We start from the raw sequence: 22,532 nt of genomic DNA, 5'->3' as shown, positions 1-22,532 counted from the left end.
TATATAAATAACACTGAAGTAGCCCTAAGATCTTTCGACTCAACGTCCTTTACTTAGCAGTCTGCTAAGTAAAGGACGTTGGGTCGAAAGATCTTGCACCTACGCCAGTGTTTCACTTTCCTCCGTGGCTTATACCTTTCTTTATGCATTTATCACGTTCCAAACTTTCGTGATTCAGTTATATATATATATATATATATATATATATATATATATATATATATATATATATTCATATATATACACACAGTTCGTCTCGCAAATTTCTGATCTTTTCAAGAATAAAAAGGGTAGGATGAATCCCTCTGATTAAGCATAGTAATTTAAAAATAAATATGCAATGCAAAGAAAGGAGAAAAGCAAGGAGGCGGCACAAATCAATTTCCAAATCTTAATCATCGGTGTTTAAACCTGAAAAGATCATCTTTATCATTTCATAGCGAATCTACGTTTGCCACTTCATCATTAACTCTAGAGATAAATGTCAACTGAAAAGGTATGATTATGAAATGCCAAAATTAGTTTGAAGCAGTTTATCTGTACAAAGTAATAGATAAGTCATACAGTATTATATTAGCCAATAGGAATATTATCTTAGTAGGCAAGCCAAAAAATGCCTGCATGAGACCTGCAAGGCTATGCTGCAAAAACTGCAATTGTTACACATGAAACGACGAATGATTTTGAAATGCCGAGATTCAAGCCATGAGAGGGCTGCCGGGAAGATCATGTCACTAACGGCGAGTTGCTGGAAGATTGTGGCTGGAAAACAGGGAAGATCATGTCACTAACGGCGAGTTGCTGGAAGATTGTGGCTGGAAAACAGACAGATCATAAAGATTCAGATGTTAGGGAGAAAGGGAGAGGTGTACTTAGTCAGAAAAGTAATAGATACGGAAGCACGGGGAAAAATGAACAGAAGGAAAGCGCAGGAAACCATGGAAAAAGGACATAAGTTTTAGAGCTTGACCGGATGGGATTTCAGGCTTTCTTTAAGTGAGTACGGCATAGGAAAGTCCAACTTGGTAAAGGGAAAATATGACGAACAGACAATGATGACGATGGTGATTAAACTTTGTAAAAACTATATGAACCAATGTAAAAGGGATGAAATCTTATCTAAAAGAAACTTCTGCAGTTCTAAGCAATAAGCACTGGCCTATACATACAAAGAGACCTTCAGCCTTAGAAACTAAAAGAAACCATTTATTATAGATACATATTAATTTTCTTTAGTAATGTATAAACATTCGACAACTAACCTCTACTACAACTAATCACTTTTGTCCATTCAAGATTATACGTATAAAAAAAGAAGTATATACCTATAATCTTTCCAAAATTATAGTTCATGGTATCAAACCCAAACAATTGGTCATTCTTCCACTATATGGCATCGATCTTTGTAAAAACGAATGACCTGACGAGTTTGATCACAACGTGGATGTCTCATCTACCTAAAAAGGAAAATTATACTGTTAGTTTAATTTCAGTGAAATGAAACAAATAACAGATGAAATAACTTACCGCTTTCCTGCTACTTGTAGGTGTTAATCTAACCTGAAGGTGTGAAGCTAAGTTTAACACTAGTTATTCCAAACTGATTTGATACGTGCCAAATAGATGATGGGAAGAGGGTAGTCAAGAGTGAATTTAATTACGCAATAAAAAGTCCATTGAGAGAGGTCGGACCCCTCGCCTACGGTATAATAACAACAATAAGAAAAAATACAACCCATAAACACAAGAGAGTTAACCTTCCTGTTCATCCAAAGGAAACACGCTTACATGCAAGACGGGGAAGAAGCGTCATGCGTTGTCAAGGCAACAAGCGTTGGAAAGACCTTCCCTTCCACATCCATCCACTTCCAAAGGCAGTTTGTTGTCAATGTTACCAAGATCATCTTTGAATGCATCAACTGACTACTCATGAGGAAAAATGGGTCATTTCAACAGAACATATTGAGGAGACTTCATGGTATTACCATGTTACCGGATTATTTTTAAGTCTACCAAAGAAAAGGACCAAAGCCTCAGTCGCGTCATAAATGAACGACTGACGGCAAAAACCTCAGAAACAACGCTAATATTACATGAAGAATAAGTCAATAATTATTAGGTATATACGCATGAGCGATGCCATAATAAGTTAAATGAAAAATAAGTGTGCGTGAGTACAAGCCACCATCGTGTAAGTTAATATTAATGCAACTGACAACACGTATTTTTAACTTTCCTATGATATAATCTGTTGAGCACATACTTTGTATATTATTGTATTCTCGCTCTCTCTCTCTCTCGTCACACAACACTTCTCTCTCTCTCTCTACACACACACTATATATATATATATGTATATATATATATATATATATATATATATATATATATATACATATACACACACACACACACACACACACATATATATATATATATATATATACTATATATGTATATATATATTATATATATATATATATATATATATAAACACACACACACATATCATATATAGATATTATATATATATCATATATATATATAACATTATCACTTACACAATTGTTTCGTGAGTTGATACAATTACTAACAGGACCTCATTGAGGTCATATTAGTAATAAATACATATATATGTGTATATATATATATATATACTATATATATATATATACTCTATATATATACATACATACACACACAAACGTGTGTATTTACATACATATTCCCTCATATCTTGATTAAGTTTTACTTAGGTGAACGAACGTCATGGCCGTTCTTAAAAAAAAAACTACAACAAAGGAGTTGCTTTTAGGATTTGAAAACTATAATGCGCGCTGGTAAGACTCAATAAACTTGCGAAACTACTCTCCATTCTGTCAAAAACACCTGGTATTAATCAGTGGATCCTTTGGATTGATAATTTTGATCAATACCTAGCCGTCATTGTCCAGGTGAAAAGTAGCTGTAACTATCCCTGAATTCTTAAAGCAAAGTCAAATACTAGGTATGCTCTTGGCATTCTTGGACTTCATCTCTATGTGCACAGAGTCATCAATAGTGGATTACCCATGGCAAATAGACGTATCTATCTTGCACAGTTCAAAATTTATGGCCCGAGTCAAATTCCCGTCTAACTTTCCATATGAAAGTAGCGTTACTGCCGTTTTCATAATTGTAAAGACAGTAAGCTACGTGTCTTTAGGAGATATAAGTTGTACTGAAAAATGCATACAATGAAAGCAACGTAAATATGTTGTCGAACCCTACGAACGACCTTTGTCCCAGCGGTACTAGAATATGCATTGAAAGCAAACCCAATTAAAAAAAAGAAAAAGAAAAAAAGAGTGAGAGGGAAAAACGATAAGGATTCTGTGATCTTTTTTTACGGTAGCATCGGCAATTTGACGAAAGACCGCTTTTCTCTTTCTCTCTCTTTAAATAAGAAACCATTTAATAAAACAAGGAACAAATCTATGTTTGCAATAGAATATATCAGTAATGATGACAAATTTCTCTCTCTCTCTCTCTCTCTGAGAGTCTAAATTTAGCATTCACCAATTAACTGTCGTATCACCCCATCACCTCCTTCCTTCCTTCCTTCCTTCCTTCATCGCCACGACCCTCTCATCGTCATTCTCTCCCCATCAGGAACTCTCACCATCAAATACAAACAACAGCCACTTCTCTGATCAAACACAGAGCATCTGTCCAGGATCTCTATCCTTGTGTGCCATCCTTTCTATCCCTTCCGTCAAACCGTTTCCTCTCTTCGGCTTCAGTGCCCAGTTCTCTCTCTCTTCGCGATGTCATTACCAGATTCTCTTCACCCGACTCTGTCCTTACATATCCATCTTATCACCTCTCTCTCTCTCTCTCTTTAACATTTGCGTCAGAAAGAGAAACGGAAAGGTCTGATATTCTTAGTCAGGACGATAAATATTTTACCAACGCCTATATCATTGAGTAAACTACCTTTTTGGTGGAGGATAAATGTCTACATACAGTTTTCCAAGAATTATACTCATTTTCTTACATTTAAAAGTATTCAAATCTAAAGTATGTCAAATTCAGCTACTGGTCTGAGGAAACTCTTACGTGGTGCGAAGGATCCAAAACCAACAGCTCTCTCTCTCTCTCTCTCTCTCTCTCTCTCTCTCTCTCTCTCTCTCTCTCATTATTCTATACGATAGGGTCAGTCTCTCATACCTCGTCTTGATCAGCGTCATCATGACTTATTAATTTTTACAGCTAAAGCTAAAATACAGAAACAGTCTAAAATCGGCTTCAAACCGCTTTCGAAAGAGATGCCATTTATAGACCTACTGGATTTGATTTACTAGAAGCTTCCTCTGAAAACAATATGTAAATGTACCATACCAAATGGGCGTGGTTTTTATAGGTGTTTTAAAAACTGCGAACAATTAAGGGGGAAAATATGCCATTCACTGTTCCTGGCTAATTGCGTGAACGACATAATAGCCTACCCAGATTCAATTTACGACTGCGCCATCACTACCCATAAAACGAAAAGCTATTCATTTCCTAAACAATAAATAAAATGACCAAAATCATTGATAATAAGACCCTCACAGCAGGCCACGGTAATTCTCCCCAAAAAGAGTTTTTTTACCTATCAATCATAATGGCACGTGATGGAAACTCACTCACTCTCTCTCTCTCTCTCTCTCTCTCTCTCTCTCTAACATGAGAGAGAATGGAAGAATGCAAAGCAGTCGACATAAGGAGAAAAAAACTAAATTCTTACAATTCTCATAAAAATAACAATAACGTTTGTCCATATTATTGGTTGTAGCAGAAGTACAAAATGATACATCAAACTCTTCACTTAAAAATCAAGTAGATTTCTAGCAAGCGATGTGCTAACTATGAAAGAACAGAGAGGATTTTGATTTATGAAGATCAGGTTATAAAAGCCAAGCACTAGGGCATTTCAGCTATTCAGTGCTGGAGGCAGTGAGTGGAAAGAGGGAGTTGGGCACCGCTAACATCCTTCAGTAATGCTTACTGGGTACTGGTGTGAGGTGCACTCACCTCCTACTGACTCCTACGGGAGAAACACCCAGGAGACGGAAGCAATCCAAAGGAGCAGGAAAATGCACAATAATAGGTAGACGCAAGTGTTAATCTCTCTCTCTCTCTCTCTCTCTCTCTCTCTCTCTCTCTCTCTCTCTCTCGGCAATATAAATGGTGAAATTTAATTTATTAGACCATAAGCCTTATTGAAATATACATGAATGTACGATGATGCGTGCTATTGTTCATACACAGGAGTTAGAATACACGAACGGAATACATGCATGAATGAATGTACACACACACACTATTAAGTGCTTGTATAGGTCCAGATAAAAATGATGAAAATGAAAACTTAAAATACAGTAACATTATCCCTGTAGGCTTCCTTCTTCTTGAAGTCATAATTTCAAAATACGTATCAGAATGATCAATTATTGCTTGTATTTTCCTTTTAATTCTTTATGCATATTTAATCATAATTCATTTTCGTTTTGCATTGGCGTCGTAAATATTTTGTTAAATGTAAAATGATAGCACTGCATGAATTAGTTGACATAAAAAATAAAGAAATAAAACCTTAATTGACTTCTCCCCAAAGAAGGAAATTAGTTCATAAATACCGGAACCGCATGATGGCAGTTAATGAAGATTTCATAGGATTAAACGTGTTCCCTTTTCCAGCAATAATTTCCGTCATTATTCCTTCCTTTCTCGTAGTTTTTGCCTACTTTCATTGTGTTTCGGTTTCATATACTGCCACAATCTTATTTAACTGCCTGGCTGTCTTTTTCAAAGTTTTATCCCTGTCATTCGTCATCAATATTTATTCATTTCATTTATCAATTTCACTAAGTATTCCTTTACTCCTCTGTTTGTTGTTAGCCTCTAGAATTTTACTCCATATTTTCTCATTGTGTTTTCTTGTTCCTGAAAGTCCTTCTGGTGCAAAAATGCCTCTCTTCAATTATCATTTAATTCCTCTTCCACATCACTTTTCTTGTGCTATGTTCTTCTCTTTCCCCATGCTACAGTTGCTCACTCATTTCCCCCTCACGCTACTTCTCTTTATCATTGCTACGTCGAACTTGGTTCACGCCATCGTCAAAATGCTGTTCTTATTCCATTAGCTGCCTCTGTTCCAGCTCCGGCCTCTTCCACTATTCTCCTCCTCCTGTGGTGAGTCGGCCCACCTTCAAGGAGGTCATCTTTCTTTGTCTGCGCGTCATATGACGACTCTGGTAATGTCACCATTATCTGTCGGAACGTCCTCATCGATTATACCTCTGTTTTTCCTAAATTCTAAAATGGGCTCCTCGTTTTTCGAATGCGATGTCAATTATGCTGTGTAGGTCAAGCCATACGAAGAAATATAATGTAGACATAAAACATGCTAACACCCCCCCCCACTCAAACATTACATACATACATATATATATTATATATATAGTATATATATAATATATATATATATATATAGATATATATAAATGAATATTTATCACATCACCGTGATTCATATAAATCATTCGAGCTACAAATGTCCTTTAATATCTAATTCGCTCTACCTCGGAATTGATATATTTTCGTATATGTACCAAAGGGGAATTTTTAGTTGATAATAATTTCGTACCCCCATGGGATCGAACCACCGTCCAGTTGGACGGGGAACGAAATCAGGATCGGACAGTGACGCTACCGAAACGGCTATCAAGAGAGGCTAAAGGTTTATATATATAAATATACTGATGTAGAACTTCAAATATTCACAGATAAACTCAGAAAAAAACACGAGTTTATGCTCATGAAGTCTTGGATGTATGCATGAGTAACATTAGTATATGTGTATCACACAAAATATTGTCTATATATCAGGAATATTCTACAGAAAAAAGAATTCAATGGCAAAAAGTAAAAAGGACATTAATTCATAATAAACCTATTAAGTCCTAAGCCAGAAGGACAACAGAAAGTTATATTTTCTTTCCGGAGCGTTTCACCAAACTTAACACATTCTAATCCTCCTAACATGTCCACTCTCTCGTCCACCCCTATCCCAGGCCAAGGGCAGATTCATAACAAATATTCCCCGTATTCCAACCTACCCCACCGCCTTTCATAAATACCCCCCCCCCCCCCATACCAAACCTACACCATAACTCCTCCCCCCACCTTTGAATATAGACCATATCACGCAAACTCCCACACGCAATCACGCATCACGCATCTTCATCTACCGCTACCCTACCCCCTTGGCCCCTAAAACAATAATCACGCCAGTGGTTTGATCTTCCTGCGCTGTGCGTGCATGATATCTCGCGCACCCTCCTCCCCTTCCCCCTGCGTCCCCTGATGTCCCTCCCTCTAACTCACCATCAAAAAGAGGGTGTCGGTCTCTTCCGACCCCTCCCCCTCTTTATCGCTTATGCCTGCGTCTGTGGGCTTTGTTTATGTTTGAATACTACTACATGCGTACTTCCGTCCTTTCCCTGTCTCTCCATGGTTGTCGTCGGGTCGATAGGAGTATTGACGTCCTCCAAAATTTTCTATCTGTCTTTGGAACAGACTGATTCTAAACTACAAAATATCGTCCATAAGGGTGTACTAACAATGGTAAACAAATATCCGAGGTTATATGATATTTCTCAGGCGGGAACAAACAACAGAACTAACAAAGAAACCACAAGTTTTCATGAAGAAAATAAAAATGTCTTTTATGGATATACCATCGACTTCCTAAATTATATGAATTTAATATACACCAATCGTTGACCAAAATATAACTTTCCTCAGTTATTGCTAAGGTCATTTGCTTTTTTCCAATAATGCAATTAATGCGTATAGTTAAACATTGAAGTTAAGTTCCCATAAATGAAAATTAAATGTGTGCTCGTACACTATCGATTATAATTCATCAGGTATGTATTATGTATACTTGAATTCGCCATCAAGAAATTCACACTAAATGACCCGATAATACAGAAGTGACCAGTTTCTGTCACAATTCTCAAGATATTTTATCAATAAATAGGCACTGGGACGTATAGGTTTCCAAAACATGTAAGTTAAATAATAAAAGTACTTAAAGAACGGATGGAACAGTGAATAAAGTCTCCTGGTCACTTTTTGACAAGATAAATATGCAGTTGTAATAGCCACAATGCCCTCTTAACTCCTTGAATTCTTTGATCTTTTTTTGGATACGTTTGTCACTACAAAGCCTGAAGATCAAAGTTCAAAGAAATTTGAAGAAGAAATTGTGATGTCCGGTACCGGAAAACGAACCCAGGTTCCTTAATCACAAAGAGGTCATCACAATGTCGTCTCCAAATTTCTTTGAACTTGGAGCTTCAGGCTTTTTTGTAGTGACAAGCGTATCCAAAGAGGAGCAAGGAATTCAAGAAGTTAAGAGAGCATTGTGGCTATTAGTATTATATATATATATATATAATATATATATATATATATATAGTATATATATATATATATATATATATATATATATATATATATATATTAATATATATATATATATATATATATATATATATGATATATATATCATATATATATATATATATACTCTAATTATTATAATATATATTATCTCTCAACTAGAACACACCGATATCCTTTTTAACCAATTCCACCAACACCAAATGTGCCAATAGGAATACTATTGCTCCTTACAGTCCGTGCCACCATTCTCAAACGAATCTATTACCATCATGCATTTCGGTGATCGATCAACCGACCGTGACATGTGATGCTTTAACCGTCCGTTGCAAGGCAATTGAGAGACAATGGCAATTTTATATCGCAATCTCTCTCTCTCTTTCTCTCTCTCTCTCTCTCTCTCTCTCTCATGGATGCCCACGTCAATTCTCGGGCCATATACCAATGTTTTTATGTGAATATTTACACATCACCTACTGATAAAACACAAAGAATGTTCATCTTTATTAACCTGGTTTCTCTTAAAATTCCCTTCTCCCTCTCTCCCTCTCCTCTCTCTCTCTCTCTTCTCTCTTCCCCCCTTCTCTCGTCTCTCTCTCTCTCTCTCTCTCTCTCTCTCTCTCTCTCTCTCTCTCTCTCCTTTAAATAACTGGCTGAATGCCTTGAAGAACCATTTATCAAGCACTGCTTGTTTGGTAATAAAATGGAAACAATAACTTGAATTATATTTTGCTACGTAAAATGAACTGAGAGAGAGAGAGAGAGAGAGAAGAAGAGAGAGAGAGAGAGAGAGAGAGAGAGAGAGAGAGTATCCAATTTTCACCCTCTTAATAAGTTGCATTCAAATTAGAAGGATTGCAGTAACACCTCTTGTTATATACTAGCGTCTTAAGCGAACTTAAAATTATCCAGGTTAATGTAAAAAAATAACATTTTGTCTTCGAAAATAAATACACCTCTTGTTTCCTATAAGAAATTATTGCCTAGGCTTCGTAAGTCAATGCAACGGATTACATAAGTTACCAGTAGTTCTTATTTTTACTTAAGCTCCGGCCCATTTATAATATTTACTTTTTGAAATTCTGTAGAAAATCTAGGAAAGGTGTTTGGCTTTGAGTGATTAAGAGTTTTTCTTGCGATCTCGATACAAAAACATACCACTGCCCTACATATATAAATTATAACTCCTCGTGTAACCTAAGTGTGGCAGACTTAAGTTTTAAACATTAATCAATAGGCAAAGCATTGTCTATTTCTAAATCATGTCAGGCAAAGTGGTTTTGCTTGGTCCATTTATCAGTGTCTACAACATTTAATATTGCAGTCTATTCATCGAGACCGTCTGACTAAATTTTCAAACTGCGCAGTAAACAAGGTAGATGCTGGATTTATTAAGCTCACCTAACTATCTTGTTTTTGCTTTCATTGGCTGTTCTGGAGACCAAACTATTAAGTTCAGATTACCGGCTAAATATTTTATTGCCAGTTTCATGAGTAAACTGTAAAGATTACAAGGCTAAGTATTTGTGTTATACATCATGAGTCTTATTAATATTTACACTGGAAGCTAGTAGGACTATATTCAGTCTAGTAGTCCCCATTTCCTCTAACGGAACAGAGCCTAACACTTGGAGAAGCTGAGCCTAAAGATATTGAGAATTTGTTGACCACAATCTTGAGAGAATGTCCTTAAGGGTGTGGCTTATCTTTCATTTCAGACTCTCTCTTTAAGCTTGACACAATCAGCAAGCAGATGGACTGAGCTAGGGAGACTTAAAACTACGTTTGCCTTAACAGCTGAATTAGACCAAACTAGCCAGTAGTACTCTCTAACATATGACCCTGAACAAGACTTACTAGTGATTTTCACATGGTTTTGTGAAGCACAAGAGGTGAAAGGGCTCTGACCTCTAGCAATACTCCGCAGAATATCACAAACTATACTTCGAGTCGAGAAAAGCTAACGAAAACATTCAGTCAGAACCCAGAATGTTGGCAATTCCCAGGCAGTTAGGTAACTGCCCACTGACGCAGAACATAATAAAAGTGAATCTGATGTGTACGATAAAACAAACTTACCTCGCTAATAGAGTGCCTGACAAAAACGTACTAGAAAGAACCCAGCAGTTGTCAACATTAACAATGAGGCTGTTAAAATTTTAAGAACACAATATCTTGGAAACATGTTACGTAATTCTTAACACAAACTACGTTCTGTACCATTCATACAAAAATACCATCACTTTCATATATACACAAGGAAACAATTCCTGATGCAATATATAATCACATGAACAACCTCCATTATGAGGAAGCTTCATGGAGTACCTGGCTTAATGAGACGTGATTATAGAACTCTCCACCTGATTAGCTCAGTAAACCACATCAATTACTCCTTTTGCAATTACAATCAAAGGGTAAATGGGACTGCACGAATAACAGATTTTCTTTGGTGCTCATAGCACAAACAAAAGTTAGGTCTAAGTGCAATGACAAATCTGCTTTTTACACAATAGCTCATGAAAGGATTAAAAAAATAATAAGAGGCAGAAAAATAACTTCAAGTTCCCCAAATAAGATCACAAAGAGAAGTAGACTACATAAAATGATGCATTCAGATTTAAGGTTCATATGAGCGTCACGAACCAGTTTTGTCTTTTCAGTATGTGTGACGCAACACCTTTAAATCTTTTTACTTATATTGAAAAAGTATTTTTTGACTGGGATCAAATTAACTGAATATAATTTTCAGACATTAATAATAGTGCTAATATTATACTATGAAGAAATTCTATGACAAACGATCAGGGACGGAAAAAACTGGTCACTCCTACCAAAACACGATTGTGTTTTGTTCGTAAGAAGCTCTTCAAGAGTGCCTCCACCCTTTTGGGGGAAGGTGCCCCGTAAGTGGCAGATAAACCACTTTGTCAAAAACCAGTAAAACCATTTCCTGTTGTATGAACAATTTTTTTTTATTATATGTTTTTTTAGGATTTAGTAGTGTTCAAACATAAACCTAATATTTTAGGTTGTCACCATTAGTTCTTACTTCGTTTCTTACCTATTAATTTGGTGAATTCCGGACGTATTTATCTGCTCTCTGTTTGTTTAATGCAAAATGTTCTTTCTCAGTAATGCATATTTGCGTTCGTTTTAATTCCGATGAATATGTATATTGACTGACTTCCATGTAAAAGAATATTTAAGGGCCTAAGAGAAGATTACGAAAGACTGCCGTATTTCCTTACCAATACGCCCAGAACTTTCCTATGGAAACTGAGAAACTGAAAAGATCAACAATCAAAAGGGGCTTGTCATTGAGCTGCTATACAATGACATTTTTCAAGGTTTGTTTGTTTGTTTGGTGTTTATACGTTGCATGGAACCAGTGGTTCCATGCTTTACGTGACTTCCGAACCACGTCGAGAGTGAACTTCTATCACCAGAAATACACATCTCTCACTCCTCAATGGAATGGCCGAGAATCGAACCCGCGACTACCGAGGTGAGAAGGAAACACCATACCAACCACGCCACTAAGGCGCTACACACTTCTTTCAAGGGCTTCGGCTGATCGATCACCGAAATGCATGATGGTCATAGATTTGTTTGAAAATGGTGGAACGGATTCAACCGCATCCCCATTGGCACAGTTGGTGGAACTGGTTGAAAAGGAATCGGTGTAAGCTAGCTGTGAGAGAGAGAGAGAGAGAGAGAGAGAGAGAAGAGAGAGATATTTCTGTGAAAGATGTAAAGATTCTCCCTCAAGTGTTTTTTTTTTTTTTTAGTAGTTGAACTTACAAGTTTTGGAAACCTTTATGTCCCAGTTTTCGTAATGCACGGAACGCTACGACTTTTCAGACAGAAAAAAAACGCATATTCTCAAAATTACACGAAACTTGGTTTATACATACATACATACATACTACATACATACATATACATACACACACACACACACACACACACACACACACATATATATATATATATATATATATATATATATAATATATTTATTATTATTATATTAATTAATTAAAAATATCCAAACCCTTCTTTAAGCAAGAAGTATATATATTAAACCAGGCCCCAAAGTAAGTTTTTGAGAGGAGGATATATCATATTATATATATTATATAAAATATCCAAACCCTTCTTTAAGCAAGAAGTAATATTATGAAACCAGCCCCAGAAAGTAAGTTTTGAGAGAGGATATATAATATCTTGTATTATCATTATTATTATTTTTTTGTTGTTGATGAAGCTAGAGATTTCATCATTACATGGTTGTAAAAGTATATCCGAATGCACTCCTACATTTAACGAGTATAAATGTTTGCCTGTGTGGTTGCTATTGAATGGGTATAATCTAAAAACTAACATAAAAATCTTAGAATTTTATTTAGTGGAGGTTTATGATTGTTTTTTAATAAATTTCTTATTTATTGAAGTGCTTTCTATTTCAAAAAAAAAAAAAATTATAATTTAGTTATATCCTATAAGTCATCAATTAATATTTACTTTCATGTTGCTCATAGCTGTTTATATTGCTAACTAATATCGAAATAAACAATGTTAGTTTATCTTTAAGTTTTCCATTTAATATTAACTGTACTGGTACAAGCATCTCTCCTTGAGGCTACACAAGTGCTTTGCGGCTATGTATTCTATTAAATAAAACATAATCAGAGAGCGCAAGCAATCTTTCTTATTAAGACTATATGACACATTTATGACTTTTCCTTCGCCCGATTTCGCTTCATTCGGAAAAACCAACAAGAGGGGGGGGCAACTTGCGACGACCGAGGGCTTTTGCCGGCTTCTCTTCGAAGTACAACGGAATTCCCCTATAAGTCATCGAAATGATGTATTTTTTGTTTATATTCAAGTCAGTACTTTCATATCAAACTCATTTTTTTTTATTGTTAGTTTTATCATTATGTTTAAAACGCGCTGTTTTATCAAATTTTCTGATTACCAATGAGCTTGCAAGGCCCTCGAAAGCTTATTAAAAACATTTAATATCATTTGACTAAGAAATTCCTCTATGCATTTCGTCCTTTATTTCACTGCTGGAAATAATAATAATAATAATAATAATAATAATAAAATAATAATAATAATAATAATAATAATAATAATGTGTGGCGCCGTGGCAGAGTGGCTTAGGTGGTCAATGGACTGGTCAAGCAACATTGGGGCTCGTCAGTCGTTGGATGGGTGACTGCTCTCCTCGGCGTTGATTCCTTGGGAAAGGATCTTTACCATAATTTCCTCAGTCTACTCAGCTGTAAATGAGTACCTATCCCTGAAGGGGTAGGGTCCAGCTATGGGTTAAATAGCAAAACTCAGCAATGATGGAAAGAAATGAAGGAATAAACGACAACGACGTAAATGGGACCTCTGGCAACAGAGGAGCTTCATCCGGCCCCCAGGTTTTCAACCCAATTGAAAGGGAAGACGGTCAGGTACTGAGAGGTCGTCACCCAGCAACTGACCACCACAACGACAGTAACCAACAGCCTGAGACCGGAGCTACGGAAGCAAACCAGAGGAAGAAATGGACAAGAGAAGAAAATAAGGAAATATGGAGATGCTACATCAGATGCAAAGAGAACAAAGATCCCCTCCATGAAAGCCTACAACACCAAGAAATTAAGGGAGAAACACGTGAGGTCAATGAAATAATGGGCATAATACACACCACTAGTATCACAGAAACAAATAACTTGGCATATGCAGGAGTAAGATTAGTAGCAGAACTGATGGGGATACGAACACCACCAGCACAGCCAACCCAACAGAAACCAAAACAGCAACCTCCTTGGAAAAGGCGCTTGGAAAAGCAAATCATGGTGATGAGATCTGACTTGAGTAAACTGAAAGAGATGGCAGAAAAAAGGCTGAGAAGCAAGAAAACAAGGGAGGAACTCAACGAGAAATACAAAGTACAAGAGAGGGGACTAAACAACACAATATAAGATATAAAACAGAGGCTTAAGGCCAAAGCACATAAGATCCAATGGTATATGAACAGGAATAAGGGATGCCAACAGAGCAAACTATTCGGAACCAACCAGAAAAGACTCTACAGCCAACTAAGAGGGGAAGACAACCACCAAGAAACTCCTGAAGCCGAACCAAGTAAGAGACTCTGGGAAAACATATGGAACAATCCAGTATCACACAACAAACATGCTACATGGTTCCAGGAAGTCAAGGAAGAAGAAACAGGGAGAATAAAACAAAGATTTACAGAGATCACGTCAGACACAGTCAGACACCAATTAAAGAAAATGCCAAACTGGAAAGGCCCAGGTCACGATGAAGTCCATGGATACTGGCTCTAAAACATCAAGGTCCTACACCCACGAATAGCAGAACAACTCCAGCATTGTATCTCAAATCACCATGCACTCAAATGGATGACCACAGGAAGAACATCCTTAGTACAAAAAGACAAGAGTAAGGGAAATATAGCCAGTAACTACAGGCCTATCACCTGCCTACCAATAATGTGGAAGTTACTAACAGGTATCATCAGTGAAAGGCTATACAACTACCAAGAGGATACAAACACCATCCCCAACCAACAGAAAGGCTGCAGAAGGAAGTGTATGGGTGCAAAAGACCAGCTCCTGATAGACAAAATGGTAATGAAGAACAGTAGAAGGAAAACCAACCTAAGCATGGCATGGATAGACTATAAGAAAGCCTTCGACATGATACCACACACATGGCTAATAGAATACCTGAAAATATATGGGGCAGAGGAAAACACCATCAGCTTCCTCAGAAATACAATGCGCAACTGGAATACAATACTTACAAGCTCTGGAATAAGACTAGCAGAGGATAATATCAGGAGAGGGATCTTCCAGGGCGACTCACTGTCCCCACTACTCTTCGTAGTAGCCATGATTCCCATGACAAAAGTACTACAGAAGATGGATGCCAGGTATCAACTCAAGAAAAGAGGCAACAGAATTAACCATCTGATGTTCAGGGATGACATCAAGCTGTATGGTAAGAGCATCAAGGAAATAGATACCCTAATCCAGACTGTAAGGATTGTATCTGGGGACATCAGGATGGAGTTTGGAATACAAAAATGCGCCTTAGTCAACATACAAAAGGGCAAAGTAACAAGGACTGAAGGGATAAAGCTACCAGATGGGAGCAACATCAAACACATAGATGAGACTGGATACACATACCTGGGAATAATGGAAGGAAGGGATATAAAACACCAAGAGATGAAGGACACGATCAGGAAAGAATATATGCTGAGACTCAAGGTGATACTCAAGTCAAAACTCAACGCCGGAAATATGATAAAAGCCATAAACACATGGGCAGTGCCAGTAATCAGATACAGCGCAGGAATAGTGAAATGGACGAAGGCAGAACTCCGCAGCATAGATCAGAAAACTAGGAAACATATGACAAAACACAAAGCACTACACCCAAGAGCAAATATGGACAGACTATACATAACATGAAAGGAAGGAGGGAGAGGACTACTAAGTATAGAGGACTGCGTCAACATCGAGAACAGAGCACTGGGGCAATATCTGAAAACCAGTGAAGACGAGTGGCTAAAGAGTGCATGGGAAGAAGGACTGATAAAAGTAGACGAAGACCCAGAAATATACAGAGACAGGAGAATGACAAACAGAACAGAGGACTGGCACAACAAACCAATGCACGGACAATACGTGAGACAGACTAAAGAACTAGCCAGCGATGACACATGGCAATGGCTACAGAGGGGAGAGCTCAAGAAGGAAACTGAAGGAATGATAACAGCGGCACAAGATCAGGCCCTAAGAACCAGATATGTTCAAAGAACGATAGACGGAAATAACATCTCTCCCATATGTAGGAAGTGCAATACGAAAAATGAAACCATAAACCGCATAGCAAGCGAATGTCCAGCACTTGCACAGAACTAGTACAAAAAGAGGCATGATTCAGTGGCAAAAGCCCTCCACTGGAGCCTGTGCAAGAAACATCAGCTACCTTTCAGTAATAAGTGGTACAAGCACCAACCTGAAGGAGTGGTAGAAAACAATCAGGCAAAGATCCTCTGGGACTATGGTATCAGAACAGATAGGGTGATACGTGCAAAGAGACCAGACGTGACGTTGATTGACAAAATCAAGAAGAAAGTATCACTCATTGGTGTCGCAATACCATGGGACACCAGAGTTGAAGAGAAAGAGAGGGAAAAATGGATAAGTATCAAGATCTGAAAATAGAAATAAGAAGGATACGGGATGTGCCAGTGGAAATTGTACCCATAATCATAGGAACATTTGGCACGATCCCAAGATCCCTGAAAAGGAATCTAGAAAAACTAGAGGCTGAAGTAGCTCCAGGATTCATGCAGAAGAGTGTGATCCTAGAAACGGCGCACATAGTAAGAAAAGTGATGAACTCCTAAGGAGGCAGGATGCAACCCGGAACCCCACACTATAAATAACACCCAGTCGAATTGGAGGACTGTGATAGAGCAAAAAAAAAAAAAAAAAAAATAATAATAATAATCTATGATTAACTACTAAAATAATTCGAGGAAACAATGTGCTTTATTTAGATAACTTTACAGGACTGTTGCTGCATATGAAAACTTCCATGACATCAAGAATTATTTTAATGCGTAAGGAAGCCGCTTATTCCAACGCACCATCAGGCTTCAATTCTATGTGTATTAATTTTGTTGTTTAAGATTTGTCTTCTGGCCATACTTTCTTGCAACTCATTCCAAGCAAACTCTCCTTGATTATATAGTCCACAACATTTCCATGAAGGAAACTCTCTTTGCTGAGTGCGTTTCATTTCACAGTCTTCTTAAACTTTCATACATCCAAATACAATATTAATGAATTTCCTGCTTTTCATGTTTCTCCCTATCCCCCCCTTCTCCCTTGGAGAATCTTCTATTTTAAACTTCCTGTCCATCATCTGACCAAGACCTCGCTATTCTCTTTGAATCCTGATAATACGTTTCATCAAAGGATTTAAGCAGCATGGGAGACAGAAAGAAGGGTTCAGAACGCACATCTACTAATTCATGGAGAAAGAATTACTAAAACTGGCAGCGCTGCTATCAGGGGACAAATGACTCAGTCAAATGATATGACGGGTGAGAAGTCGGTCAGTCTGCATAACTGAATCTACCTAACGCTACCTAAAAACTATTTCAAATTACAATTATGACAACATGGAACACCTAGTTGACTCTTTTGCATTCTCTATGACGCATCTTCATTTCCACCACTCATAAGGTCTTTCTCAAGTTCGGGTAATGCTTATGGAGCTCATGTACCAACGGCACCTGATTTCTGCCGGTCGTCACCCGTCTAAGTACTAACAGATGTTGCTTTGTACTACACTGATCCAAAGACCAAAGGAGTAGAAAATATTTATATTACTGCCTGTCAATGGCAGTAACAATAAAAGCAAAATTTTCAACAGCAATAGGAGAAAGCCACAACAAATTTATGCCTATACTGTGTAACAGTGAAAAATTAACTGCAAATTTACAGACTGTAAACCAAGAAATATGTATAACAAAATAAAATACACAAAAATCAAATCTGCATCCAAGTCACAGAAAAGAGAAATGTAAAAAAAAAGAAAGAAATATATATCTTACTAGCTGCCCAACTAGGCACTGCCCGTGAAATCTCTGATTACAACCGATAATCTCTCTCTCTTTCTCTTGTAAAGATAGTTGCTTCTCATCCCCTCTTTCTATTGGGACTGAACTTGTACTTAAAGGGCCTCAGCAGTGTCACTATTCATCTCAACAACCTCGAAAATTATCGATTAGACACTAATATCTGTTGTTTTCAGTTATTTTTACATGTCACCCCTTCTCACTAGCTCCTCCTATCAGGGCTGAACTTGGACATGAAGGGCCCTCTTCCCAACATTTGTCACCACCTCGCTGTTGGAGCTGAACTTCCGCTCAAAGGGCATATGGGAGGGTCACTATTCTTCTCAGTGACCTCAAAAATTATGGATTTAATACCAGTATCTGTCGTTTTAGGTTATTTTCATGTCATCCCCTTCCCACCCCTTCTCATCCGCCCTTCCTATCAGGGCTGAACTTGGATTTCAAGGGCATCAGGGGAGTCACTACTCATCTAAGCAACCTCGAAAACTATGGCTTAGACACTAACATCTGTCGTCTTTGGTTCACCTCATATGTCACCTCCTTCCCACCCACTTCTTTCCCCACCCCCCATTCATATCTGGGCTGAACTTGGACTTGAAGGGCATCAGGAATGTCACTATTTATCTCAGCAGCCTTGAAAACTATGGATTAGACACTAATATCTGTTGTTTTCAGTTATTTTTACTTGTCACCCCTTGCCACCCACCCTTTCCAATCAGGGTTGAACTTGGACTTGAAGGGCAATGGGAAGTGTAACTATTCATCTCAGCGACCTCAAAAACTATGGATTAGACACTGTCTTTTTCTATTATTTTTACATATCATCCCCTTCCTATCCATTCTCACCACCCTCCTTATTGCGGGCGAATTTAGACTTTATGAGCATCGGGAGGGTCACTATTCTTCTTAGTGACCTCAACGACTATGGATTATACATGTTGTTTTCTATCAGTGCTGAACTTCGACTTTAAGGGCATCGGGAGAGTCACTATTCTTATCAAGGACCACGTAAAAATATGGATTAGACACCAATATCTGTTGTTTTTGGTTATTCTTGTATGTTACCCCCTTCCAACCTCTTCTAAAGCCTCTCCCTATAAGGCTGAACTTGGACTTCAAGGGCAACAGGAGAATCACTAGTCATCTCAGCAATTTCGAAAGCTATGGATTAGACCAGTGGTTCTCAACCTCGGGTACACAGAGGTAATCCAGGGTGCCTTGAGCCTGAAGTCAAATATATATATATATATATATATATATATATATATATATATATATATATATATATATATATATATATATGACTTAAGGCTCGTGGCCCCCCTAGATTACCTCAAAATATAGAAATAGACTAAATGTGGAGTCTAATCTGTGCCTAAAGCTATCTGTCATTTAACCTGAAATCGAAAATTTGTTATTGGCCAAGCAGCATCAGCCATCTCATTAAAAGAGTCAATAAGAAGTAATTTTTTTCCAGTTCTGTATTTCTTTTCTTATTTCCATTTATTTTTCCTAATTATTCAGTTACGCGCATCTTTATTTTGATAAATATGACACGGTTTCGTTTTTAGTTTAATAGTCATCATGTTCAGCTGAGAAAGTTTTCAATATCCTGGGGAGCCGTGGGAAAACTCATTTAGATAAAAGGGGCCCTCGGTAGTGAAAGGGTTAAGAACTGCTATTAGACACTAATATCTGTTGTTTTCAATGATTTTTACATGTCACCCATTCCCACCAACTTCTCAACCTCCTCCCTATTGGGCCATTGCGTCACTATTCTTCCTAGCGACCTCAAAAACTATAGATTAGACACTAATATCTGTCGTTTTCTGTAATTTTCAAATTTCCCCCGTTCCCACATCTTAACCCCTTGGTGTCAGTATGCCTTAACCCTACAGTGGTCATTCCCAAATGATAAGTAGTATGTATACCAAGTTTGGTTTAAATTGCTCAATGCATTTCTAAATGAAAGTGGAACACGCACATACATATACCCATATATATATATATATATATATATATATATATATATATATATAGATATATATCTATATATATATATATATATAGAGAATATCCATATATTATTCAAGGCAAATGAATAATTCCAATAACATACTATGACAAAACAGAAATTTGTTTACAAACCTATACAATACAAAAGCTTTAGACAAGCCTACGATAAAATAAATACGATGAAAATACAAGTGTACAATGGAAGATGAAAATACAAGCATTCAATAAATTAAAGACAACAGACAACCAAGAAAAGACATTCTAAAATTTATGAAAAAATTTTTAATAGGTAGGTGACACCAAAGCAAATAATCCACCCCATAGTACTATGATAGCTAGTTCTATAGGGTCAGGTTAAGGACTGAAGCTGGGGTTTCGGAGGGAGGGGAGGGGTGATGGTTGTGTATGTTTTTTTTTTTTTTTTTTTTTTTTTTTGCTGGGGGAGGTGGGGGGATGAGACGGGTGTCGAGATTTGGATAGAGGGGTTTAGAAAGAGAGAGACGCTATTTAAACCATCCAAGGGCGGTTAAACACAACGCAGACACGCGATGTTTGTTAGCATGTAGAAACGCTGCCAGTTTCCTACGCTAATATACGCATCCATGAAACATAGACATCTGAAAGGGAAAGAGTGGACGTGAGTGTGCACATACACATATACGTACACGCGATCATCGGCTATCACCTATAACACTAGCGGGGAGGGGAGGTACAGGGTTATGCCGTGGCCGGTATCCTTTTCTCCGTCATTCTCTTCATGTCCAGCCATTTATGACTACCAATATCCCTGAACAAGATTCTTATACAGGTTTTCCTTGGTCCCTCACGTCCTCTTTGCCTTAGTTATATCCACTTGGATTGTAACTGAATGCAATAGGTCAGCATACCTTCTCACTATACGGGGCAATTCCCACCGCCTTGAATGACTCATGAAATCATCAATATCGATAACATCGAATAAAGACAATTCAAAAGGTTTCGAGGGACAGAATTTTGACACGCCAGTATATTGCAATTGTTTTTACCACCGTAACAGATTTTAAATCTAGTATAAATAGAAATGTACTTTGACCCACGAAATATATCATGGGAATCGGATACCACCTCGGAAGCAGAATTTCAACCAGGGATTTTGGTGGTGAGTGCAGCCAAAACTATAAGGAAAGAGAAATTTCCAATTGTCATTATCACAAGTTCACTCATTCTCATCATTTTTCCACGAGAATGAAAGTTCAGTGTTCATAATCATTAAAGATTTGTTTTTTCTCATTTTCAGCTTTTGAAAACTAATATAGTAGACATCATGTGGCAAAATGAGTCAGTCACTTCATCTCTTGAGTAATATTACCTTTAAGGTATTTTCTTGCATACCACCATCTTTAAATGACACCATCCTCAACTCTGCTATTTCCTGGTCGCTTAACCGTAGTCCCTAACTACTTCATCTCAAAGTCTTTTCCTTTGGTCGTCAAAGAGATTACCGATCGATAGTATATGCAATAGTATTATGCACCTTTTCAAATTCTATTCGGCACAAAAGTATACAAGATGCTCCTATATGCATCAACTGTATGAAACATTACTGAGCAACCTAACAAAAGAATAAAGAAAAGCCAGATTAAATGGATACTCGTTAAGCACAAAACAAATGAAAAGAATCACCTATAACAGCAAGCAAGGTAGTTCAATGAAAGGAAAAAAAAATTACGACATATCATTGCCTCGTTCGCCGTTTGACACCTGATTTTTGTACGAAATCTTTGTGCCGAAAGCTTCCACAGCATACCCCGTAATATATATAATTTATCTCCACAGGAAGGTCACTAACAGCGGCCCGGTGGTCAATATAAATGTGTGAGTGTGTGTGTGCAGGTATGTATATGTATGTATGTATGTATGTATGTATGTATGTATGTATGTATATATATATATATATATATACATAAATATATATTATATATATGTATATATGTAAATAAATAAATATATATATATATATACATATATATATACATATATATATACACACATACGCACACACACATGGAAATATAGACAACCATCATCAACCAGACGGTGATAGACTGCTTGCTCCAAACGATTTTCTGACCCATTCTTTGCGGCAACGAGTTAGCCATCAAAAGGTTTACTGTCTGCCAGTAGTAGGGCTTACCAGTGACCACTGCCAACCCCCTTAGAGTCAGTAATGGCGAGTCCCTCAGGGCTTTGTTTTATCCTGTATTTTATTTCCGTCAAATTACTTTCGTCAAAAAAAAACCTCTCGCTTCCCTGGATGATGATGACTCAACTGTGAGGCTATCTTCCGTTTTTC

General features: G+C 37.3%; 1 long non-coding RNA gene across 1 annotated transcript in view; it reads right to left on the bottom strand.

The window, feature by feature from the left end:
- Positions 1–611: 611 nt before the first annotated feature.
- Positions 612–22,532, bottom strand: part of LOC135196022 (uncharacterized) — a 310,195-nt gene continuing 288,274 nt past the window's right edge. The window contains exons 2-3 of the long non-coding RNA XR_010310278.1: positions 1,326–1,457; positions 612–815 (exon numbers count right to left, since the gene is read on the bottom strand). This is a non-coding gene — a long non-coding RNA (uncharacterized LOC135196022). The remainder of the gene's footprint in view (positions 816–1,325; positions 1,458–22,532) is intronic.

The sequence above is a fragment of the Macrobrachium nipponense genome, chromosome 17 (genome assembly GCF_015104395.2).
Source record: "Macrobrachium nipponense isolate FS-2020 chromosome 17, ASM1510439v2, whole genome shotgun sequence".
NCBI classification, from domain to species: domain Eukaryota; kingdom Metazoa; phylum Arthropoda; class Malacostraca; order Decapoda; family Palaemonidae; genus Macrobrachium; species Macrobrachium nipponense.
Note: the sequence above shows the minus strand (reverse complement) of the source record. Positions and strands in the feature narration are given on the sequence as shown.